This window comes from Halictus rubicundus, chromosome 15 (assembly GCF_050948215.1).
Source record: "Halictus rubicundus isolate RS-2024b chromosome 15, iyHalRubi1_principal, whole genome shotgun sequence".
Lineage (NCBI taxonomy): Eukaryota > Metazoa > Arthropoda > Insecta > Hymenoptera > Halictidae > Halictus > Halictus rubicundus.
The window spans coordinates 7,574,849-7,601,346 of NC_135163.1; the positions used below are offsets into that span (position 1 = coordinate 7,574,849).

At 43.9% G+C, this 26,498-nt stretch overlaps 1 protein-coding gene across 2 annotated transcripts in view; it reads right to left on the minus strand.

Annotated features, from left to right (window-relative positions):
• Positions 1–26,498, minus strand: part of LOC143361451 (uncharacterized) — a 305,416-nt gene that overhangs the window by 255,898 nt on the left and 23,020 nt on the right. The gene's annotated exons all lie outside the window — the stretch shown is intronic.

A 26,498-nucleotide genomic window follows, 5' to 3' on the forward strand; every position in this document is an offset into this window, starting at 1 on the left:
AGGCTGAAAGACACAGGGCCGTTGTAAAAGTCGATTCCTTCGCGAATATTTTTCGAGAAGTTCGCCGGGGAACGGGGTGTGTGTCTCTCTGCTCACGGTTGCCAATGGCGACGAGACGAGAAGGCGAGGGGATCAAAAGGAGGGCGGCATTATTACCGTCGATTCAACGACAAGGCCCGATCGTGACTGTGTCTGACGGTGTCTAGACACCATCTCGCTCGGTCCCCTGGGGGGCTGCTCAATATTTATCCGTCCATCGTCTTAGGAACCGTCGAATCGCGACCGAGAACCGGCAAAATGGATAGAACGGATGGAAACCTCGAATAAAGGTCTATGGCACGCTTTCGTCGGAATTGAGTTAACTCGAACGGATGACGCTACTGTCTGCAGAGAAACTGTTTCAGCGTACAGGTATCGCGAATGCTCGAAATTTTGAGGATCTTGCCGGAAACCGATAGAGTCCCGAAGAAAAGTCTATGGTACGTTTTAGGGAAAATTGTGAGGCCCACGAAAAATGGTACGACCAATGCGGAAAATGCAGGGCTACCGAAAAAGACCTGAGAAAGATTGGTTTGGAGCTGTAATCAAATTGTAGGGCTCACGAAGAAACTGCAGGGCCCTCGAAAAAATTGTAAGGCCTACGGAAAAATTGTAGGGCCTATGAAAAAAATTGTAAGGCTCGCGGAAAAATTGTGGGGCCTACGAACAAAATTGTAGGGGCCATGAAAAAATTGTGGGCTCCATGAAAAAAATTGCAGGGCCAACGAAAAAATTGTAGGGCCCATGAAAAAAATTGTAGGGTCCACGGAAAAATTGTAGGGCCCATGAAAAAAATTATAGGGCCCACGGAAAAATTGTAGGGCCTACGGAAAAATTGTAGGGCCCACGGAAAAATTGTAGGGCCCACGGAAAAATTGTAGGGCCCACGGAAAAATTGTAGGGTCCACGGAAAAATTGTAGGGCCCACGGAAAAATTGTAGGGTCTATGAAAAAAATTGCAAGGACCACGGAAAAATTATAGGGCCCACGGAAAAATTATAGGGCCCACAGAAAAATTGTAGGGCCCACGGAAAAATTGTAGGGTCCACTAAAAAATTGTAGGGCCCACTAAAAAATTGTAGGGTCCACAGAAAAATTGTAGGGCCCACGGAAAAATCGTAGAGCTCACGGAAAAATTGTAGAGCTCACGGAAAAATTGTAGAGCTCACGGAAAAATTGTAGAGCCCACGGAAAAATTATAGGGTCTATGAAAAAAATTGTAGGGACCACGGAAAAATTGTAGGGCCCACGAAAAAATTGAAGGCCTGCCGAAAGAGGATACATAGAGGGGAACGAAGAGATGAGAATCTCAAGTACGAGACAAAGGAATGAAAAATCGAGCCAGGCCGGGGTTTATTTACCCGGGGTCCTTTAAATCTCGTCCTGCGAGAACGTCCAGGAGCGCGTGCGCGCGTTACAGGAAAATTCCATTCCTGCCGAAGTCGTGCTCGGCTCTAAATAATTTCCAAAGATCTCGAGGAATTCCTTGGTTGCGACGCGAATTCATCTGAATTCACGGCGCGCGGCGCGGCGATCCGTTATATTTCTCTTGGACGACATATTTTCCCACAGCCATTCTCTCTCTCTTTCTCTCTCCTCTCTAGTACCCTCTTTCACTCCCTTTCTCTCTCTTTGTCACACTCTTTCTCTGATCCATCTCAGCCTATACTACCCTCTTTGTCATTTCCTCAAGGTACGTTTGAGCTGCGACGAACTGTCAAAAGAACAGATAGGAATAAAAATAATACATTCTATCGTTCTCCAACGAAACTGCTCGCTTTTCTAATTTTCAAAAAATCCGCAGGTACAAAGCAATTTAATCATAAAGGGTTTCTATTAACACTATGCTTAGGGGGGATCAAAAGTACCTATCTCACATTACTTTAAAAATATAACGAGAATGTATCTTCCAAATTTGTAGCTCTTTTTAAATAATATGTTCTTCCTTCTTCTAACACAGTTCTAATACTAACATAGGTACCCTAACGGTCTGGTACACCTTCTTTTTCGTTCCTCGGTCCCACCCACGCGTTTCCCCGGTCCAGGCAGTTTTTATCCTTCGTTTCCGTTTTATCCGAACGTAAGCAGTTGTTTAATAATGAATAATGCATGGAGGGGATAATGGATCAGGAGGAGAACGCGGCCGGCCGCGGCGACGATGAAAGAGCCTGTTTAAAAAGGGTTCGCAATTTCCTGAAGTGGCGCCCTCTCTCTCTCTCTCTCTCTCTCTCTCTCTCTCTCCCGTCGTCGGTCGCCCCGTGTATTGCATCCGCGCTCGCGTAGTATGCGCTCCTTCTCTGTGCGTGTGCGGCACCGAGTGCACCGTGCACCGCTGCACACAGCCGAACTTTATTAGAACACGGACAACCAGCCGGTCGGATAAACTGGCCGGCGAAAGCGCAATCTACGAGCTACCGAATTACAGGACCTACAGGACCTACAGGATTTTTGCTGTTCCCGGAAACCGATCCCCTAAACAAAGCTTTCGCACTTTAGCGCGCGCGCGAGCGCGAGCGCCAACATTCCTCGGGCAATCTGTGCGAGAGAACCGCTCCTTTCTCTTATACCGTCTTTCTTATGGACATTCGAGTTGATTGGACGGAATTTTTTTTTTTTTTTTGAAAATTCAACAGGAAAATTTGGGATATTAATAAAGGAAAATTAACGATGATCAGACACTGCGGATCAATTACAAGTTACTGGCATCATATAGAAATTTGTTTCTCCGTTTCCAGGGTGAATACAGTGTTTTCTCGATATAGGTCGCAATTACCTCGCTGATAAAAGTCGCTACTACCGCGGAGTACACCCCGTGAGGGCCTCCGAGGAGGCCGAGGAGTAAACATACCTAATACGGGCCGCGTACAGCGTGGATCAAAGAGTAGTATCTCCTGCACGATTCTTGTCACTGGCAAGACCCGCGTTGTTGACATATATCGAGAGAACGCTGTAAAACTCGATCCCCCTCGATCCCCCGCGTAATTCGAATTTCTGCGAATTCTCGGAACCCGAAATTGCGCAGAAAATTTGCGCAGTGTCGGTGCCGCGAAAACTACTGACACGATGTCCACAGATTCACCCCTGGAGCAGCTTGATCCGATTATCCTCGGACACGGGACCGTTTAACCTGTTAACCGGCCGGTCGCTCTGCCGTCAACACTCATGCGAGCGGGATCGAGTGTTCCTAAAACTGATTCGAACGGATTTACCCCTGCATTAACGCGATTCGAATGCAATTTGCACTTTTTATCGACAAGTCGAAACTAGAACCGACGAACGACGGGAACGAAACAGGAAACACGAAAATATTCGTGTAACGGAAAATACACGTGCAGGTTCGGATAATCGAGGTTCTACTGCATCGCGAATTAAACAAGCAAATGTGCATGGAACGATGCCGTGTTTGTGCTCATTTTAATCAGAAAAGTGTCACGAGCACGTCAGTCGAAGTCTCCTACGTAAATAATTAAAAACGAATCACGTGCAATTGAACGAATGATCTTCTGGCTCCTACAACTCTCTGAAAACTGTTACGTCTTTGTCAATTGTGGGAGGCTGAATTCAAATAAGAGTGTATCTCCTCTTCTAATGATTTCAAGAAGTCATCATTCAATTCTCCTAATGTCCTTACGGTTTTGTAGTTGACCACTTAATTTCCGGCAGAAACGCATAAAATCCGGTGATCGTGAAACCAGATTCCGCAGAAACGGGAAAAGAAAGCGAAAGAGAAAGGGTAAACCAACAAAGCAAGGAAAAGAAGGCGAAAGGGAGGTAAAAATCAGCAGCTGCCACCACAAGATAATAATACCCATAGTCGCCGAGCGTTCTCGCGGGAAGTGTCTCTCGCATAGTCCCGCAAAATTTCGATCAATATCGCGGACGCCGTTCTCCTCGATCACCGCGGCAGAAAATTCGATTTTCCATCGAGCGGAGCGAGACGGCCATCGACTTTTATCTCCTCGAGAGGCGCTGCGACACACAGCGGCCATAAAATATCTGTCGGTGATCGTCGTCGGGTAAAAAACAGTGGGTGAACCGGAACCAGGTTGCCATACGTCCCGATCGCCTAACCGTCGCGTCTTTTCGTGCAGCTTCCACGTCCCCCGATGCAAAACCGTTCCCCAGAAACCGGCAACTTTCGCCGAGTCTCGGAAAGTTTTCCCGGCCCCCGGCGGATAACAGCTTCCCGCGGCGAAAATCGGTTTCGAATTTCCTCGACTTTCCCCGGTGTCTCTTATCGATCCGTGTTTCGCGGCTACTGCGAATGACAAATTTTTCCGCGTTGTTGCAAAGGGGAGGGCTTCGATCTTCGAATCCACGGAAAATTCGTCCCCGAAAAAAAATTTTTAATTGCTTCTATAGGCACTTCAATTGCCAGGATTTTTCGGAGAAAATATCACGCGTCACGGGAAACCAAAAACCGTCGTCTTAGCCAAAAATTGTGATTGATGGAAGCAGAGGTCTCGACCTTTAAAATGGGAGCAAAATTATTATTGTCGTAATTGAAATAATTTCGCACCCCCAATATTGAGATTCCAATTTCCCAGAGGAAACGATATTAACCCTTTGCGCTCGAGTGGCGACTCTGAAGCACCACTAGAAATTGTTGCGGCGTTATTTCAAAGAAATTACAAAAAATGTCACAAAATATTTGTTACATTACAAAATTTGTATTTAATGGATTACTAAACGTTTCGATATTACACGTAGAAATCGGATCAGTTTCGTATGAATAAAATGAAAATATTCTAAGACGGCAGAAAAATTTAGTTTCAGATTGAAAACAGCGCCGAGCGCAAAGGGTTAAAGCTCGAGGAACTATGCGCAGTCTGAATAGAGCCCCTCCTCCAGCTGCAATATTAAAACTCCAATTTCTCGGAGGAAAGGAAAAATCCAAAAACAGTGCGTCAGTCACGCGGCAATCGTCAGCGAGCAAACGTTGCTGGAAAGCACGGTACGAGGGTAGAATGAAAATCGTGGTTTCGACAAGGGAAGACAGAGAGAAGCAAGCAGGAAAGTCTTTTATCGGCGCGGTACACGCGAGTCCGAAGCCAATTTTCGGGGTCCAGGATCGCGGGGGCGGAAAGTGGATTTTCCTCGGTCCCATTGTGAGGGGTAACTCGAAAAATTCCTGTCGAGATTCCGAATGCTCGAAATCGCCCGTGGGAAAAAACGTACAGCTACTTTCGGTTTCGAGTATTGTGCAACGGGAACAACGACGGCAGGCCCCGTTTGCGGTAAATACGCTCGCTCCCCCTTTAAACCCCGTGTTTTGCGACGTCGAACCACCAACCCCCGATAATCTCGGCCACCTGTATATCGAGATTATCCACGAGCCGTAACCACGTGTCCACCCCCGGGGAATTCGATTTCCCCGGCGGGACCCGATCCGAAAATCCGACCGAGCCCGGGACAAACGTGCTCCGAATCGGTCTTCGCCTAAATAAACACCGCTTCCACGGGGGATGGCGGCTTTAGGAAGCAATGGGACTATCGTTCTGGGACGCGTGAAAGTGTTGGAATTACTTTCTTCCTTCTCCTTTTTCTATTTTTTTTTTTTTTTTAGAATTTTAGAGTTGCGGCGATCGGGAGATTCGGTCGCTGGAACAATTTCTGTTTCAAGTGCAAGCTTTGGTTTTGATAAAATTAACCTGCAATAATTACTGCTCTGTTTAGTATTTTTTTTTTTTTTTTTTGTTTAAGTTGAAATTTTGCGATCAGGGTAGTCGGATTAGTGGATCCTCGAATTAACACGTCCGTCGCCGCGTCACCCATACGTGGGTGACGGAATTATTTGTGCAGTTTTTAAAATGAATTTTTACGTTGATGTATTCATTGTACTAAACTTGATTAGGATCTGTAACATGCAAGAAAGTTGGAGCATCATACATTGAATTTTTTGCAATTTTTATTTCGATAAATAACTTACTTCGATTTTGTGGAACTTTTGGGGTTTCTTGTCGGGCGTTCAAAGTGTTACAGTGTGTACCATTTACATTGAGACAATTTTGCTGCCTATTTCTGCGTTTTGTGGAAATGCCCCGCTGCATTAGATATTAAATGATTTATTAAGCGTGCGTTAAAATCAAATCCATGACAAACAGATCTACCACCGTCAATTATACAACACCGAGAGCTAAAACAATTTAAAAATACACAGAGGATGCAAGTACCACAATATGTGGCTACAGTTAATCTCCACACTAAGTCCACATGTTCTACACAAAATCAAGTTACACATGTTCTACACAAAATCGGTCATTTTCAAATTGTTTAAAATATACTACGATATAGTACACGTGATATTAGGGGTAGTTTAAGTCATCACTTCGCCGACTTCGAACGATTTCCATAAAATGCAGACCTTCGAATCGAACGATTTTCATCGATTTTGGAAAACAAGCTGTACACGTTTCTGTATGAAATTGTTAGTTTTAAAATAATTTCAATTCACTATGATGCAGTGTATACGATATTAGAGAGGGTTTAAGTCACCATTTTGATCGTTGCTAAATTGTTTATAAAATACAGACGTACAAATGTGTTTATTCCCGGATTTCGTGATGTTTGTCACCCACTTGCAGGGTATCAAGTTACACGTGTTCTGCACAAAATCGGTCATTTTCAAATTGTTTAAAATATACTACGATATAGTACACGTGATATTAGGTGTAGTTTAAGTCATCACTTCGCCGACTTCGAACGATTTCCATAAAATGCAGACCTTCGAATCGAACGATTTTCATCGATTTTGGAAAACAAGCTGTACACGTTTCTGTATAAAATTGTTAGTTTTAAAATAATTTCAATTCACTATGATATGCAGTGTATACGATATTACAGAGGGTTTAAGTCCACATGTAACATAAGTCCACAGTAAGGTCTTGACGTAAGCCGAACGGAGCTGCACGATCTTAGTCAGTTCGCCTATCCCCTCCACTGGGGAGCACACACACACGCTGCCGTACGTCCGTGTTTACACTGTCCATTTCTACGTTCGGCGCGGTCGACGCGGTAACAAGAAAATCGTAGTCCTGCACGATCTATGTCACAGCAGGGACCCGGGGATTGGACTTGGATCAAGATTTTACTGTATCTCAAACCTAGGCAGAAAGTAGGGAAAGCTTGTTTTCTGAAAGGAAGACATGCTACAGTTTACAGAAGACATCACCCCTCAAAATCGAAGACAGGCAGAACCACCCTCCCGTCAGTCACCCTTCGTCTACCGAAACGAAGACGTTCGCCGCCACGAAGAAGGCTCGCGCAGCGACAGCCACGCGAGAGGAAAGAATCCTGTGCAAACGTAGGGTCATCCATCAGGCTGGTAGCAATTCGTCGGTTCTCCATTCCCCGAGTATCCTCCCCGCAACAGTGGAAACTGTTTAGTCGTCGAGGCAGGTCCCAGACCGGCATCCCCTTGTTTCTGTCAAGAATTCTCGGTTTCCCCGGTACGTCGAAGCTTCCTCCGGCTGCGTCCAATCCTCGGGAGGATATTATGTGGCCTCGGGGAGCCTTGCTGCTCCGGGAAGGGAGGGGAAGGTATCCGGAAGGAGGTGCGACGATATTAGATTCTACTTGGTTTCGCCTCTACGTTTCTTCCCCCCTCCCTCCCCTGTTCTATTCTACTCTATTCCGTCAACTATCTAGGTACGTAGATCCTTGGTCCATTCCTTCTCCAACAGTATTTTATCCTATTGACACTTTGCGCTTCGAATTCTTTCCCACTTCATCCCCTACGGCTCTCCCCATTGTTATCTATTCCGCTATTTGCAATTTTAGATCCTAGGTCTATTTTTTTTTAAATAGCATTTTATCGCACTAGCACACTGAATTCTGTGCAATTTTATTCTAAACAACTCCCTACCATTTTATGTATTTTATTGAAAGCGTAGAAGACAGTAACATGTAGCATGGTTATTCCATTAATGAAGTACATTAAATTGGAAAATAATTCTACCTGCTAATTTGATGAATTTGTTATGCCTGAATTTTGAGTAATATGAAGCTTTCGGCGACCACATTCCTATTAAATTCGCTGTACACTAATCGAAACAGGTTGCATCCGAATTTACTTCCTGATAAAAATATATCCTTTCGCGAGGAATGTATTTGTTAGAAGCTGCAGTTCTTCGAGCGTCTAACAATATTCCGAACTTTTTCAAGCCGACATTATATCGTCAATAACAGTATCGTCTCTCCAGCATCCTATTGTTCCTTCGCCAACAATGTCCTCTTTCCAACATTGTATTGTTCGTCCGACAACAAAGCCCTCGTTACAACATTGTACTGTTCACTCAACAACAATATCCCTGCTTCCAACATTATTGTTAACACCGCCAGCAGCCTTCATTGTGCTATAATCAAATGTATATTGATAGTAAAGAATCAGTTTCCACCTTTTCATTTACTACATTTGTCAAAACGTGCAAAATGGAAAATACATTTTTCTGTCGGGTGATTTTCATTTTATCATCTGGCTGAGTGTCGATGACCTCCGCAAGCTACTTAAGCGATTCCCAGACGGATCCAAGCCGATCCAGATCTGAGCGCGTCCCCTGTTCCCAGGACGTGATCCTAGCTCGGAACATCCGTGTATACGGTGCACCTAAAGCCACGGCAGGCCGGCAGAGTCTGTCTCTCTCGGTTGTTTCACGCGTGCCTACCGGGTACGTGGCCTGTCCACGTTATGAGCCGTTTGTTGGTGCAACTGGGCAAACGCCTCGGGGATTTGATTCGCCGATTCGAAGGGGATCGGATCGAGCCACGGGGCAAACAGTGCGCAACAATGTTTTGCTATGCGGTCAAGCTTCGAGCCTTCGGCACACTAATTCCCGATCCTCGGACCGCGGATTTTTACGCAGAATCAATATTATTTCCTTAGCCAATACTCTTCACACCTACCGGCGATTTTCTAATATTTCTAAAATCGAGGATCAAGCTGTTTTTGACGAGTATACTCGTCACGAAGAAATGGCAATATTTTGTGTTATGACGAGTACACTCGTCACGACGAAATGGCAATATTTTGTGTTATGACGAGTACACTCGTCACGAAGAAAGGGCAATATTTTGTGTTATGACGAGTACACTCGTCGCGAAGAAAGGGCAATATTTTGTGTTATGACGAGTACACTCGTCGCGAAGAAATGGCAATGTTTTGTGTTATGAGTATACTCGTCGAAACTGCTAAGTGGTTAATTTTTGCGACGCACTTCTGGTACACATTTTTCAAAGAGGTCGCAACAGCTAACTAGTTAACAGATGAACTCTCGCGCGTCAATGCTCTCATCGATTTAATTGCAACATGCGATCTCCACGCGCCCGGCGTAATTACCATTCCCGGTGTAATTTTATCTCGCGATGGAGATAGAAGTGAACTTGCCGCGGATCCGACGCGGTGTCTCAGAATACGTTTGAAATTTGAAATAACACGGGGTGAGCGTGATTGCGGTCGGAATTCCCGGGGAAAATACGGAACTGCGAGCACGCGGTTTCCATGTGCGTGTTCCCGGCTCTGGAGATTCCTGGAGACGAGGTTCGTAACTCTTCAAAAACTCCGCGGCGAACCGAACATCATCGGGGAACATTTATAGCAGGAATAGCCAACGTAATTGTTTCGTCCTTCATTCAATTCACAGGATATATTGGGGCATTCTTTCTGAAATCACAGTGTTATTAAAAAGTAAACCTACGAAGCTGAATATTTTTGTACATATTCCTAAAAACCGTGTCTGAATACTGTAAAACTTTTACACCCTTATATTCAGTCCTTTGGTTATTAAAAATTCCTAAACGTGCGTCTTTTCGAAACGATTGTCTACGTTGTCTTGCACTTAATCAGAAGTCGAGAGCTTTTAGAAAAGCTTATTAAAAAGTAAACCTACGAAGCTGAATATTTTTGTACATATTCCTAAAGACAGTGTCTGAATACTGTAAAACTTTTGCACCCTTATATTCAGTCGTTCGGTTATTAAAAATTCCTAAACATGCGTCTTTTCGAACCGATTGTCCACGTTGTCTTCCACTTAATTAGAAGTTGAGAGCTTTTACAAAAGCTTATTAAAAAGTAAACCTACGAAGCTGAATATTTTTGTACATATTCCTAAAAACCGTGTCTGAATACTGTAAAACTTTTGCACCCTTATATTCAGTCGTTCGGTTATTAAAAATTCCTAAACGTGCGTCTTTTCGAACCGATTGTCCACGTTGTCTTCCACTTAATTAGAAGTTGAGAGCTTTTACAAAAGCTTATTAAAAAGTAAACCTACGAAGCTGAATATTTTTGTACATATTCCTAAAAACCGTGTCTGAATACTGTAAAACTTTTGCACCCTTATATTCAGTCGTTCGGTTATTAAAAATTCCTAAACATGCGTCTTTTCGAACCGATTGTCCACGTTGTCTTCCACTTAATTAGAAGTTGAGAGCTTTTACAAAAGCTTATTAAAAAGTAAACCTACGAAGCTGAATATTTTTGTACATATTCCTAAAAACCGTGTCTGAATACTGTAAAACTTTTGCACCCTTATATTCAGTCGTTTGGTTATTAAAAATTCCTAAACGTGCGTCTTTTCGAAGCGATTGTCCACGTTGTCTTGCACTTAATCAGAAGCTGAGAGCTTTTAGAAAAGCTTATTAAACAGTAAACCTATGAAGTTAAATATTTTTGTACATATTCCTAAAAACCGTGTCTGAATACTGTAAAACTTTTGCACCCTTATATTCAGTCGTTCGGTTATTAAAAATTCCTAAACATGCGTCTTTTCGAACCGATTGTCCACGTTGTCTTCCACTTAATTAGAAGTTGAGAGCTTTTACAAAAGCTTATTAAAAAGTAAACCTACGAAGCTGAATATTTTTGTACATATTCCTAAAAACAGTGTCGGAATACTGTAAAACTTTTGCACCCTTATATTCAGTCGTTCGGTTATTAAAAATTCCTAAACATGCGTCTTTTCGAAGCGACTGCCCACGTTGTCTTGCACTTAATCAGAAGTTGAGAGCTTCTAGAAAAGCTTATTAAAAAGTAAACCTACGAAGCTGAATATTTTTGTACATATTCCTAAAAACCGTGTCTGAATACTGTAAAACTTTTACACCCTTATATTCAGTCGTTCGGTTATTAAAAATTCCTAAACGTGCGTCTTTTCGAAACGATTGTCCACGTTGTCTTGCACTTAATCAGAAGCTGAGAGCTTCTAGAAAAGCTTATTAAAAAGTAAACCTACGAAGCTGAAAATTTTTGTACGCGTTCCTGAAACCATTCTCTAAGCACCGTAAGAACCTTGAAGCCCTATGTCCAGCCATTTGGTTACTAAAAATTCGCAAAGACGTCTAAAAAAATTATTCATCAGCCAGAGATTGTAGTACGACAGGAACGGGGGTGCCGGTGCCATTTTTGGGATCGGGGCCATTTTTGGAGCAGAGCATTGCCCTGCGATCGTCCAATCATACGGAAAAAGTGGCGCTTCGAGGCAACCAAGAAGCGTTCGATTCGTTCCGAATAAGTATGGCCCCTTTGTGAGATAGTTGGCATGCCGACCGGAAGTCCGAGCGAGAAGAGATGGCGCGGTGGTCGCCGGGAATTTCGCGAGACTTTTCGAGGCTGCGGTCGCAGCGCGATGGAGAGTCTGCCGATGAGGATGAGATGTTTCAGATCCCGGGGCCTCCTTGCTCTCGATGCAAAGACGTTGCTATAGGTCGAACTGGTTCCGAGAGGCTGCCTCTATCCTGCTCCGTCGCCGTGGTAGCAAAGAGCTCGGAAAACCGCAGGTACGCGGCAAAGGTAGTGGAAGATCGAGGAGCTGGAGGCGGAGAAGAATATGAAACAGAAGAGAACCGGCGGAGAACAGAGCAAAACGAGCAGAGCAAAATCCAGGAGCGAACCTGAAGAGAGAGGGAAAGAGACGTTGGCAACGACTGCGATACTTCATCCTCCTGCGATACTCTTCGGTTTTGTTCCGGCGTGCTATCTCGACTCCTTTGCCAGCTTCCGGGTGGAATCGCGAACAGATAAAGGCTGCTTCCGGTTTTCAAGGAACGCTTTCGAAACCCTGTACCGTCGTATGGTTGTTCGAAGGACGAAAATGGTTCGGGATGGATAGAGCCGTTGAAGATAATTGTCGAGAGAACAACCAGTAAGTTAACTGAAGCACCACTAGAAATTGTAGTGGAATTATTTCAAAGAACTTAGAAAAATATTACAAAATATTTGTTACATTACAAAATTTCTATTTAATAGATTACCAAACATTTAAACATTGTATGTAGAAATCGGATCAGTTTCGTACGAATAAAATGAAAATATTGTAAGACGGAAGAAAAATTAAGTTTTAGATTGAAAGTAGCGCCGAGTGCAAATGGTTAATTATGAGGATGTTGAGCTGAGCTGTTTGCGAGATGACAGAGCTATAGCCTCGCAAAGTCTCTCTCGGAAATATTCGATTTCTCATAGACGATTCTCAGAACTCAGTTTTCTATAATTAGTTCTATTTCTCACGGATTTCATTTCTAAGACTGCCCGGTATTTCCGCAAAACGTAAACAGCAAAATCGTCACAGTGTAAACGGTACACGCGCTTCGATTACGGGATCCATTAATCTGATTAAAAAATGTGCTCCTTTCATGACTTAACCATAGCACACGCGTGCAATGCGCAAGACAGCGGAGGAATAAAAACGGTGAAAGTCGGAACGAGCGAAATGCACGGTGAACGAAGATTGTCCACAGAGCACGATGAGATTAAAATTAATGACACGAAATTTATTTTTCGGCCTCGTGGACCTGCGCGCGGGTCTCGGAAACGCGAGCCGTTATCAACGCGCTAATTGCCGCGTCACGTATGACTGACACTGATTTTTGACTAGGCTCAGAAATTCATTTTTACTGTGACATATCCTGATAAATCGAATTCTATTAGGATCTTTAGAATATCCAGAAGGGTTGAGACAGCATCCCCTGTAATACCTTTTAAGTTTCCAGTTTCGGTCTCGGTAATTAAATTACACTGATTTTGTGAGAATCTCTGGTACTGATTTTTGGCACTTAACCGAGGCACATGGTGCGGCATCATGGCTTTTACCGGCGGGGGGGGGGGGGGAGAGTATGCGAAACCTTCCGGTGCACGCGCAACGGTAATCGCCGGTGGCGAGTTGTGCACGCGTTGCACGCGTTGCACGACGAGGCGCGTTAAGACACTGCACGGTGAAAATGAGCCGCCGGTGATGCACTCGATCGTCTCCCGTGTCTGCGACGCGTATCGATTTCCATGGTCGAAGACTTACGAGCTCTGCCGGCATAGCGAGCGAACGCTGTATAAATTGGCCGATCCGCCGTGTCACCGAGGAGGACTCGAGCATGAAAATACGAACGACGGGCCTGTGTGTATCAGTTTCCGCGTGGTTTATCGCAAGTCGTAAAGCGCCACGCTGCACACAATTCGACGACTAGCACAACTCTTGTCCGCGCGCCAGCCTTCGACCGACGATCGCTCGATGGTTTTTGGATTTACGTGGATCATCGGTGCCGTTGATCCACGCCGCTTTATGGGGGCGCAGAGACACAGCGGTTCGAGTATGTGCGGTCAGACTTGAATTCTGACGGAAATGGTACCTCTTCTGGAACGTGAAAGCGTCGAGATTGTGTGTGCGAAATCTAAAGTGAATCGGGTCACATTTGTGCAAGTTGCAAACATATTTGTTGCAAGAGCGTTGGCATCGAAGTTAAGGGCTGCGGTAATGGACACTATTAAAATTTGTTAGACTTCGATTCTGCACGCAATATTGCATGTACTATAGGGCATAATTATCGAGATTATGTGTGCAAAATTTGGTGTGAATCGAACTTTTGTACGAGTAACAAAACGTACGTAAGGCTGAATCTAGGGATCCCAGTAAAGGAACTCCAAATTCCAAAAATTAAATATGCACCGTCACACTTAAATTCCGAAAGTTATGTCGTTTCTACTGTGACATACAAGTATCGAGATTGTGTATGCGAAATTTGAAGTGAATCGGGTCACGTTTGTCCAAGTTGCAAACATATTTGTTGCAAGAATAAATTGGCATCGAATTTAAGGACCGCGGTAATGGATACTATTAAAATTTGTTAGACTTCGATTCTGCACGCAACATTGCATGTACTATAGGGCATAATTATCGAGATTATGTGTGCAAAATTTTATGTGAATCGAACTTTTGTACAAGTTACAAAACATACGTAAGGCTGAATCTAGGGACCCCAGTAAAGGAACTCCAAATTCCAAAAATTGAATATGCACCGTCAGACTTAAATTCCGAAAGTTATGTCGTTTCTACTGTGACATACAAGTATCGAGATTGTGTATGCGAAATTTGAAGTGAATCGGGTCACATTTGTCCAAGTTGCAAACATATTTGTTGCAAGAATAAATTGGCATCGAATTCAAGGGCCGCGATAGGTAATGGATACTATTAAAATTTGTTAGACTTCGATTCTGCACGCAATATTGTATGTTCTATGAGGCACAACTATCGAGATTATGTGTGCAAAATTTTATGTGAATCGAACATTCGTACGAGTTACAAAACATACTCTTGTGAAGCTGAATCTGGGGACCCCAATAAAGGAACTCTAAATTGCAAAAATTAAATATGCACCTCAGACTTAAATTCTGAAAGTTATGTCGTTTCTACTGTAACATACAAGAATCGGATAACATTTGCAAAAGTGACATTAACGACAATGATGCACCCGGTCAGCGTACATGGTCCACCCGTTAATAAATTATAATTCCCACGAATTGCACACACGCAAGACTCGCAAACGGTGAAGCTTGAGATCGACAAGAGCGGAAAAAATTTGAAAAAATTACAAACCGAGGGAAACGTTCGAGAGCGCTTCGGAATTGCCAAAATACATTGTCGGTTGAATGTTCGATTGCGATTGTCGGATCGGCGATTGCTCGTCGAGGAATTAATTCGTTGTTTTGATAGTCGAGTGGCGGTGCCGGGCTCGTTCGTTACATTTTAATTATGGCGTTACGTGGGCGGAAGCGCGAGGACAAAAGCGGAGAATCGCGCGGAGAGAAACAGCGTCACGATATTTCTTCGGTGTCCGTTTTAGCGGCGAGCCTCGTTCAAATTTGCCGGGACATTATTAACGATTAACACCGCGATCATTATATCTCCGAGACGGTTCCTCCGGCGGCGGAGGGACGAGAAACAGAATGGGGGAAAAAAAGGGACGATCAATTTTTCAGATGAGCGCGCGGCAACGTTCGCGAGAGCAGAGCGAGAAGAGAGAAAGAGCATACGGAAAAGAGAGAGAAAGAGAGAGGGGGAGAGGGGAGAGAGAGAGAGAGAGCGTTTGGGCCGAAGATTAAAGGGATTTCCCGAGGAAGGTATAAATTTGATGATAGAACGTTTCGCCGGGAATCCGGCCGAATAATTTTCATTTTCTCCGGCTGCACTTCGGCAACGCGAAATATTTAAAAGGATTATCTCGCGGCGCGCGAGTTTAATGGACCAACCAGGATTTTTCGCTCCCACGGGCGCTAAATGCTTCCGGTTTTTCGCGAATCGGCCGATTTAATGCTGGAATCATGTTAGCGCGGTTGGTGTAATTGTTGTTGATGATTTGTAAAGGATCTCGACACGGATTACCATTTTTGTAACACGTTCTAGTAAAATCGAAGCCGGGAAGGATTTGTTTCAACACGTTTACTGCGAGATTAGTGCCGCACAAAATCAGAACTGTTTATTCAGGTATATTATAAAAGACGAGATTTGTTATTGCAATTGCTTCTATGATTTTATTCCATCTTGTAGATCCTAATAACATTTGGTTACTGTGTTTACTCGATATATGTCTCAAATGCCTAGCTGGTAAAAGTCTTAATGTGTTAATTTGAGGATTTCTTGTGTGTTAGGATGAATCGAGTTTTATTAGGATTTGTAGAATGCAAAAGCAAATAATGCAAAAAGATTCGAGCAAGATCAATGGTCCAGCTTGATCAATTTTAATTTTCTAGTTTCGGTTTCACCAATTAAATTGCTTTGATTTCATGAGAATTTTTGTGGTTTATATGGTTTTCTTTTAACAAACGTTGCAATTTATTGGGCAGTTCGTAAAAAAAAAATTGGAATAGAGTGGAAGCCTTTCAATAGAAATTGCAATGAAATCTGAAGCTATTGTGTGTTCTATTTCGTTTTGTCATGATTTTTGCTGTGTATATATTTGCCATAACGGGAACAATAGTTGCGTGGCTGAATGGCAACAATGTTCATTTGATATTTGAAACACTAGACGATCGAATTGATCGATTGATAACTTTTCATAAGAAATACAAAACTGTGTTTCACATATCGATAAAGTTTTTAGCTCGTTTCAGTCAGTGGAAAACTAAATAAATTTATTTAACAATTTTCATGTCTTGTCATATCCAGAATAAATAGTTGAAAAACATTTTCGAGAAGAAACGAGCTGTTTTTGTAATTTTAGCATTCGAAACGAGACCGTTTTGTAAAAAATCAAAATTTTTTGGAAATCCTACGTTTAACCGAAGCTGCTGTGTTATATTTTAAAGAATTTACTTTTCATTTCAGAGCCGTACATTTCATTCCACTGATGAGTTAAAAATTCATTAATTTTTTATTCTACCTACACTTTTTAGAGAACCTCCGCATCGTCGAGTAATGTCTTCATACATATTAATATTTTTTAATAAAACTTCACAGAAAAATACTTGAAAATATGCAGCATAAAGTGGTCGTAAAGATATTTTCTAAAAAGTTTCATAAAATAATCCAGAAATAGACTACATTTAAAATCCTGCTTTCCGTTGACACAGTTCACGCAAACTGGAGTCCGTATAATAAACGAACAGATGAATAAAATTCGAACATATTTCAATCGAGTTCGAAGCTAATCGTATGCAAATCGACGCTAAATCCGCAAAAAAAAAGCGCCGACAAAGCTCGCCGAACAGGAACAGTAGCGGTTCGACTGACAGAGAAACGATGCACTCGCTGTCTAATAAATAATTTCGACTAATCTGCACGAGTAGATAAGTAAATCGACACTGTCATTCGAGCCACCGTCTATCTCCTCCTCGACTTTCCACACCTGCTCCTCCTTTCACCTGTGGACAAGGATTCTTTCACGCTCCGTTGGCGTTCGACGTTCGAGGTTCGAGAGATCGAGACGTCTCGGCGATATTTCAACGCTCTCTGCAGCACCGCCAAATGCCAAATGTCAAACTATTTTCAGAATTACCGAACGAACTCGTTTAACTCGAAATTAAGCAAACTTCAAACAAAATTCGATCTCCTTCAACACTAGGTTTACGGAGCACTAAAACTGACTATTTTACATTGACTTATAAAAAATAACGGGAATATGTCTATCTAAATTTTTAGCCATTTTAAACATAACATATACCCAAAGAACTAAATTTGTTGAATAATTCCTCGTGAATGCATCTTTATAATCTCAACAATCGTAAATTAAAGACATTAGAACGTGTCATTTTGACGCGTCCCGTAAACCTAGTGTTAATGACAACCTATGCTTGAATATATCTGCATGACTGCAGGCTTTGTGCATTCGTGACAAAAGTGCATCATTGCATTGCGAAGACGTTAAATTTAAGAATATTAAGAAAATTTGTATATTTTGCACGGATCCGCGGTTCAATAACTCAAGCGTCGGGATTTTATAATTTTTCACCTGACGTGGTCAAAATTTACGAGAAAGAAAATAGTACCGTATAAGCCGCAGAGAAAATTTACAAAGCGAACCAAATTTTTCAATTTTCGACACTTGCCTCCTACAGTCTCGATTTGCGATGCAAGTTGGAATATTCGCATAAAATTAGCCATCTTGCCCGAATCAGCAATTCTTCTCGGTTCTCCGAACAATGGTCAGCATCGTTGCAACCGGCGTTAAACAATGATCGGACACCGTCTTCCGTCGATTTCCGCGCGACGATCCACGGAATCGATCCGTCCGCGAGCGGGTACGCGCGCGTGCAGCTGCATTAGCTGCATACACAACAGCGACCGTGTATAATTTATGCGGCGATGCGTCGAAATCACCGGAGGATTAATCGAGAGGCGACCACTGGCCGGGACAGGGCGTTGTCTGCGGGCAACACGTGTCCCAAATGCAATCGACCGTGCATAGATCGATGCGTCCGAGTGCAGTAACCGTTGCACATGTATTCTGCTCAAAAAATCAATTTCGCAAAAATTATCGCTTGCCTCGAAACCTCGTGCCGAAAACAGCACGGGTCCAAATTACGAACGAAACTTTAAATTTTCTTTTAAAATACAAAATAAAATTTTTTGCAAAAAATTGAGGCTTCGAGAAGTTCGAGAAAACGCGAGACGAAGCACAAGAGCTGTGAATTACGGTGCGAGTGATCGCGAAAGCTGCCTAAACGCAGATCGCCAGCCATAAGTCCGGCAGCCCTTAGCCGTTCATCGTTGAAATACCTAATGGATCGCAGGTGGGCCAGGGCGCGTTCGACGGGGGTGAGAGCGTGTTCGTTCGCATGAATTCGTAAGGGCGCATGCACGATTTACGAAATATCGACGTCCGCGAACAGCCGGAGCGCGCTCGAACGTGTGTAAACACGGACGGGGGCGGGCTTTGTCGAGCTTTGCGGCCCGAAAGTAGCCCGCAACCAAACTTTACAGTTCGCTGAAATTATTCCGACGCTTTTCCACCGCAAACCCCGCTCCGCTCGATGCGCCAACAATTTTTCAAATGGGATTAACGACGGACGACTTTAATCCGCCCCGCTTCTCGCCGGCGAACACGCTTTTCGAACACGGCTTTCCTGCTCATTCCAATTTCCATCTCTCTCTCTCCCTCTCTCTCTCTTTCTCTTTCGTGTTACGAACGTATCTCATTAGCTTTTTGCTCGCCCCGATGATGAATTTCCAACGATTATTGTTATTGCCGTTATTATTTCGCGCAGCTTCGCGCATAATTACCAGCTGCCGTTCCGCGAAACCGTTACCGGAAAAATTTGCCCCTCCTCTCGACGGGTTTAACGCTAACGGAGCAATAAAAATTACCATTCTCAATTACCTTGTCAGAATAACCAGAAATTTTCTATCCTTAGCCTTTTCTCCAAAATATGCGGTCGGTCGCAAAATTGAGACAGTCTTTAGAATATCGAAGGTGACCTTGAAATCTCCGAAACTCTTTCACCTACAAAACAACTGTCACAGACGTATTATCGTCCTCTTTATACCGAAAAACTTTGGTCCACAAAGTTTTCCCAAATTTTCAAAAATACCGGAGATAATGATTTGCTAATATGCACCAGCCTGTATATTCAACCCTTTGCACTCGAAGCTATTTTAACTCGAAAACCAAACATTTTTTCTGACTTGGAATATTTTTATTCTATGTGTACAAGAGCAGCCGGACCAACACACCCAGTGGAACTGAAATTTTTCTTTTTCAATGGGACTTTGAAATTATGATTTTTTTTCATTTTATAATATACAAACAAATTTAATACTGTAAACGATATTTTTGATGGCGCCTCAGAGTCGCCGCTCGAGTGCTAAGGGTTAATACAAATAAAAATAAAACCCTCACAAACCTCGTGAGATTTCTATTTCCAACAAACACATGTCTGTACCTCGAATAATTTGAATAAACAGAAATTAAGAAATCGGGAAGAAATAATTTTGGCTCGCCCAGTAGTCGAACAATCAAAATTCAAAATTCAGAGAAATTTTCTTTGCTTCTGTGGACTCCTATCTCAGCAACAATGGCGTCGTGTGCGCCGGAATTCGGCAAGTGCAATGGCACCCGGAGCCGTGGCGCAATCTGTAGCGGCGCGTGCACCGTGGATGCACCGCGGATGCACACCGTGGATTAATCGAGTAATAATTCGTCGCGGGGGTGGTGTATCTTCCTCTGTGCGTGCACAATACGTCGAAGGAGGGGTGGCGCTCGGTTGTCCGGTTGCAGATATGCATAGTCGTCGGACAGTGGCCGCGCATCGATATGCGCGCGTACGTGCAGAAATGCATGGGGCACGGGCGCGTGTCGCCGCATACGGGATGCAGCGGGGGTGGCCTGCATGCGCGTGCACCTCGATCACGGGAATTTACGAGCAGATGCTCGACGCAATCCGCGGTCGAATATGACGAGGCGCAGTTTATGTCCCGCGGGGAATTTTCGCGCCCACCCTATCTAGGAACCAATCCCCTTTAACCCTTTATCCTCGCCCCTCCAAAATTCGTCTACCCACCCCTAGGCTCCACTCATCCACATTGTAAACAAGCGTGACAAAACATTCGCTCGACTGCGAGGGGGATCCCCCGGCGGTGGGGACAAAATTTTGACAGTTACGGTGGAGACCTTCGCGACAGTTACGGTGGAGACCTTAGCGACAGTTACGCTGGAGACCTTCGCGACAGTTACGCTGGAGACCTTCGCGACAGTTACGCTGGAGACCTTCGCGACAGTTACGGTGGAGACCTTCGCGACAGTTACGCTGGAGACCTTAGCGACAGTTACGGTGGAGACCTTAGCGACAGTTACGGTGGAGACCTTAGCGACAGTTACGGTGGAGACCTTAGCGACAGTTACGGTGGAGACCTTCGCGACAGTTACGGTGGAGACCTTAGCGACAGTTACGGTGGAGATCTTCGCGACAGTTACGCTGGAGACCTTCGCGACAGTTACGCTGGAGACCTTCGCGACAGTTACGGTGGAGACCTTCGCGACAGTTACGGAGATAATACCGGAAAGAAAATTATTACAAGTAATTATTTTTGACAAGTTGCACTGTAGATATTTCTGCGATATAAAAATGTTCTGAGTCACTTCTAAGAAAGAGACAATATATATGTCAATATTCGTCTTTATATAGCGATTTCAATAAATTTTCTTGTACTGATCTAACAATATTTCTGAATTCTTCTAATGTCTACAGAAGCTTACATTTAGTCTCTGCATTTTTGTCGCGAGAGTGCACGATTTTCTCTCCTAATTATCGCCGAGCAGATTTGATTAGATTTATGGATTTCTTTAGCGTAAAATGTTTCGGAGAATTGATTAGTATGGAAGGTAACTCCGTGTAGTCGAATGACGAAATTACGAGTAAAGGAAACCTGCCACCGGCTGGCCAGCAGTTCTTTGAAACCCCGGGAAATAAGAGAATACGAAGGCGTTTCATCGAGCGTCTGCGGATGACGGCTCGTTGGAAGCTAATTGAGCTCGTGGATATACGGCGCGGCTGAAAAACGCGATTCCTTCGTCGAGAACGTATCTACACCTACGATCCCGGCGCATTCGAACAGCTCGTTTTCATTTTTGTAATTCCTGCTTGACGGAGATATCGTTACCCCATCCTCCGCGCGGATTGCTTTTTATCTAATGGTACCCTATCCTCTCTCGTTGAAGCATTGCAGACCTCTTTATCCGAGACATTCGTGAAAGATGAGGACAAGTGAAAATATATTTTGTGATCGCTGCGATACAAATCTACCGATGATCGCAAGATATAGGTTCTGTAATCGTTAGGATACAAATTCAATATTTTTGTCACTGGTGTCTACTTTCTACTTTCTTTAAAATTAGCAATAATCACTAGAAAATCAAGTGGTCAGGGTCACACTGGCAACGAGTTAAATATTATTATCAATTGAATCGATTTAAATTGAATATCAATCGAATCGACTTAAATTGAATATTAATTCAAAAAAGAAAGAAAGCGTTATACCTGTTGATCCACCTAAAGCAAAGAAAGAATGCAAGTGATCAAATAATATAACAATTTAACAAATGCAATATCATCCCTAACTGTGGGGTGATTTTTCCAATTTCATCCCCTAGAAAGAAACGACAGCGAACCAAAGAAACACAGAGTAGCCCAAAAATGACTAGACCAAAATTCGGAATTTGTTTATAAGAGAATCAGAATAAATTTTGAAAAATAGGTGTTCTTCTATATGGAATATTTTTGCAATCGAATCAGTTTAATATTGAGCGTCACCGTTCTTTGCTGAGGAGGATTCTAAAAATTAGTGAACATCGTGTTACCGAGGATTTCGATTAGCATAATCCTCCCGGCTAGACGTTTCTCAAGCCACCCGGTATAAAATCTCGGCGTTCGCTTCCTTAACGAAGCAACGCCGCGAAAAACCACTTATTAATCCGTCCCATTAACGTCTGCCCCGTTTGAATGGCATCTTTATGCGCGGCTACGAACTGGCTGTCGTCCAATCACCGGTCGCGTGTCGCGGAAAACGATAGAGCTATTCACGCGGCTATTCAATCTCGAGTTTCCTCTAACGACAGTCGCCGAAAATTAAACAGCCACAAATCACCGCTTACGTGTCCATTCTCGCCGGTTACGTTGCGTCGTTCAACGCGTCTTAAAAACACCGCCCCGTCATTAAATTCGCCTTAGAACCGGGGCCCCATTTAGTAAAAACTTCGTCCGTTCCAAGCATCGCATCCGCCATTTTACTACTCATCACTTACCACCAGTTTCACAATATTTTCATACTACTTGCTATTTTAATTAAGGATTAACAAACTCATTTCTATTTCCTGTGTCCCGTAATTCACTTCGGCCATTTTTATTCCCTATAAAAATCCCTAGTCTGAGGGAACACGGTCTCAAGCAGAAGATAGTGAAAAGAGTCGACCTTGAGACCATTCTTCTGAAAATCTCGATCTGGAATTGTCGAGTAACCCAGACTAAGAATAACAGGGAATTATAGTCTCCGAGGTTAGTAGATTCGCGAACGTCGTTGCTCATGGTTGCTCTTGAAGGCGCACACGATCTCCGGACACGACCTCGAAGAGAAGAGAGAGGGGGGCAAGATACCGAATAGGCACGGGGACTTTGCTTCAAGAACGAACGGAGAGAGCCGCACGATTTATGATTCAGCCCGGCTGGGAACCGAGCATTAGGTATGCGCGGTTCATAGTACGCTTTAACGCGCAAGAAAGATGCAATAAATTGTAGCACGCGTGCTGCTGGTACGTCCGAAAGTCTCAGAGAAAGAGAGACAGCGGGAAAGGGGAAGAAACGAACACGAAGAGACTCACCCCTTAACGAGGTTTCCCCGACGTTTCCCTTTTTCCTTTTCCCTGTCTCAAGGACAGCGTAAATTAATTTTCGTCCGCCTCCAAACCTCGCAGCCCAGACATTTCCGACCCCTTAAACAAGATGGACGGTGCTGAGAAGGATCCACGTGATCCACGGAAATATGTGCTACCTCCGAAGAGGGTGGTGGTGTTGCTCTCTCACTATTACTCTTGTGGATCAAGATTGATATTTTCGTTACAAGAGAAATGGGAACTTTCGGAGATATATTTGGAGACATGTTTGAGAAGAAATGGTCCACCATGCATTGCGTTTAAGCAATCCTAAGGGGGCCTCGAAACTTTCTGAGTGCTCGGGGCCCCTAAAAATCTTAATCCGACACTGGACCTGGTATGCGAAACTTTTGAGCATTAACCCTTTCCATTACGGAATTTTGTAAACACCCGTTAAATGTCGAATCACACTCGACAAACGAGTGAAAATACAGTGTTTTTTTCGATATATGTCAACACGGGTCCTGCCAGTGACATATATCGTACAGGAGATACTATTACTCTTTCATCCAGGTGAACGTCGTTCCCGACCAGAAGCTTCTCAATCTTCCAGGCCCCTCACGGGTAGCGGGGATAGTACTGCGACTTTTATCGGGCAAGTGTTTGCGACATATATCGAGAAACGACTGTATTTCGTCGAAATCCTCGCAGATTCGAGGTAGCCGACGGATTTTCTCGGGTCACGGGTAGTAGCCCGCGGTGGGGATAGTACTGCGACTTTTATCGGGCAAGTGTTTGCGACATATATCGAGAATCGACTGTATTTCGTCGAAAACCTTGCAGATTCGTAGCCGACGGATTTTCACGGCTCACGGGTAGTACCCCGCGGTGGGGATAGTACTGCGACTTTTATCGGGCAAATCTTTGCGACATATATCGCGAATCGACTGTATTTCGTCGAAATCCTTGCAGATTTGTAGCCGACGGATTTTCACGGCTCACGGGTAGTACCCCGCGGTGGGGATAGTACTGCGACTTTTATCGGGCAAGTGTCTGCGACATATATCGAGAATCGACTGTATTTCGTCGAAATCCTCGCAGATTCGAGAGGTACCCGACGGATTTTCTCGGGTCACGGGTAGTAGCCCGCGGTGGGGATAGTACTGCGACTTTTATCGGGCAAATCTTTGCGACATATATCGCGAATCGACTGTATTTCGTCGAAATCCTTGCAGATTTGTAGCCGACGGATTTTCACGGCTCACGGGTAGTAGCCCGCGGTGGGGATAGTACTGCGACTTTTATCGGGCAAGTGTCTGCGACATATATCGAGAATCGACTGTATTTCGTCGAAAACCTTGCAGATTCGTAGCCGAGGGATTTTCACGGCTCGGATGTCACTGCGTTTCATAACGCGTGGCGAGTCGTGGCAGCGTTAACCGTTCCGTTTTAATTCGATCCGCGATAAGCTTCGTTGGAACGATACGGCTGACAGCGAGCCAATAATTACATTGGCCGTTGGCATCGGCGGCGATGTGTTCCGAGTTGCGTGCCGAGTCAGTGGTCCTTCCAATACCAATTACAAGTCGGGAGCGCGGGTCGGGCCGGGTCGGGCCACGATCCATTTGCTCTCTATCTGGATCGCGTGTACGCTGAATCGCCATCCACGCCTCTTTTCTCCGATTCCCGGCGTTTCGCCAACGGTTTTGCGTTGCAACTCGCCGCGCCGATTACAACTTCCGGAAATTTCGTCGATACCGACCCGGCGTGAAACCTCCCTCTGATCGAACATGGTTGCGAGTTCGTTTACACTATGTATCGAATCAACTCCGGCAACCTAACAGTGAAACTCGAACTGAGCATTATATATTAATTGTTCAAGTATATATACAGTGACTTCTCTATATATGTCGCGGAGACCTGGATGATATACGTCGCGGGATTATCCCCACGACGAGGAGTGTAAACAGAACGCGGCACGGGTATGTCTCCTGCACGATACAAGACGCTGTCAAGACCCCTGCTGTTGACATATATCGAGAACTCACTGTATTTATTGTATCTATTTTTATTACATACATGTAATCGAATAATTAATGTATAATTCAACTATTTGGTTGTGCTTCTTCTCTGCAGTGTGTCCCATGAATGTTGCATTTCGTTAGTAGTAACTTTTTCAATTTTTCAATAAATAAAGATGCAGCGTCGAACGCGGTGTCATCGAAGTGCACGAGTACGTGCTCGATAATAAAATTGGTTATTCGTTGATACGGCCGGCATTAGTTGGAATTAGTTTAATCGTAAATTGTTAAAGGCGGAACAAAGCAGATAATACTGTATAAACTACGGGAGAAACAACGCAACAGTAATGGCGCGGGTAACATAAATGTTACAGCACTTAAAATCGTTTATACGGAATTTCAGCTCGGCTCTCTGGGAAAATTGTGCAGCGTGATACGGATCCGGCATAATGAAACGGATTAAGTAAATTGTGGAGCGAATGCGTGGAAACAATTAACAGTCGTTACCTTATGGTAAAACACGTTCCCATAAACAATATAAAAGAAACACGTGCGTTACGGTTTACAGCTGCCTCGTACCGAAAAACAGCTCCGTCGGAAGTGCGAAAACATGTGATAAAATTCGAAGTGCATTCGATAAAATTACACACTCGATGCACCGTGAAGTTGATCCAAACGCTATGAAAAATTCTAGAATCTCATTGATACCGAATTGTTATAAATCTTTGTAACTGTTCGAATACGCTAACAGAAATGGCGATCTTGACGCGCTCTCAAGCTAATCAAACTGCCGCAGAAAATCGAAAAGAATTTAATCGATGCCTCGACTTTGTAGTCTTCGCCTAATCGGAACTTCGAATCCGGCCATTGTCACAGAATTATTGAGAACCTGTAAAATAATCGAAACCTTGAATCGCGCACGATAAAACCAACCATAATCCCCGACACGCTCCCAACTCGATCGAACAGCCGCGAAACGAATTAAAATCGATCATCGAGAACGTTATTAATATCATGATTTCGAGTCCCGAACCTAATTCGATCTTCCACTCCGCCCACTATCAACCTCGTTCCGGCGCGATATTAATTTCGTCCGCCTCTACACACAGGTATATTTTCGATCTCCATCGATGGGCCGACAGGTCCCGCGTTCTAATTAGAGTATCCGCGTATAATTGAGATACAGCGTCCGATAAAGCTTATCTAGGTATAATTCGCTCGGCACCGCGCAATTAACGCCGATCCACTCTTTCCGTTTCCGTTCGCGGCCTCTCCCACCCGGGAGAAAGCTTGTAAAGGTGCGAGAAGACGCACCTTTCTCTGCCTAACAGAAAACCTGCTCGAAACGCTATGATTTCCAGAATCCTATCGATCCACGCT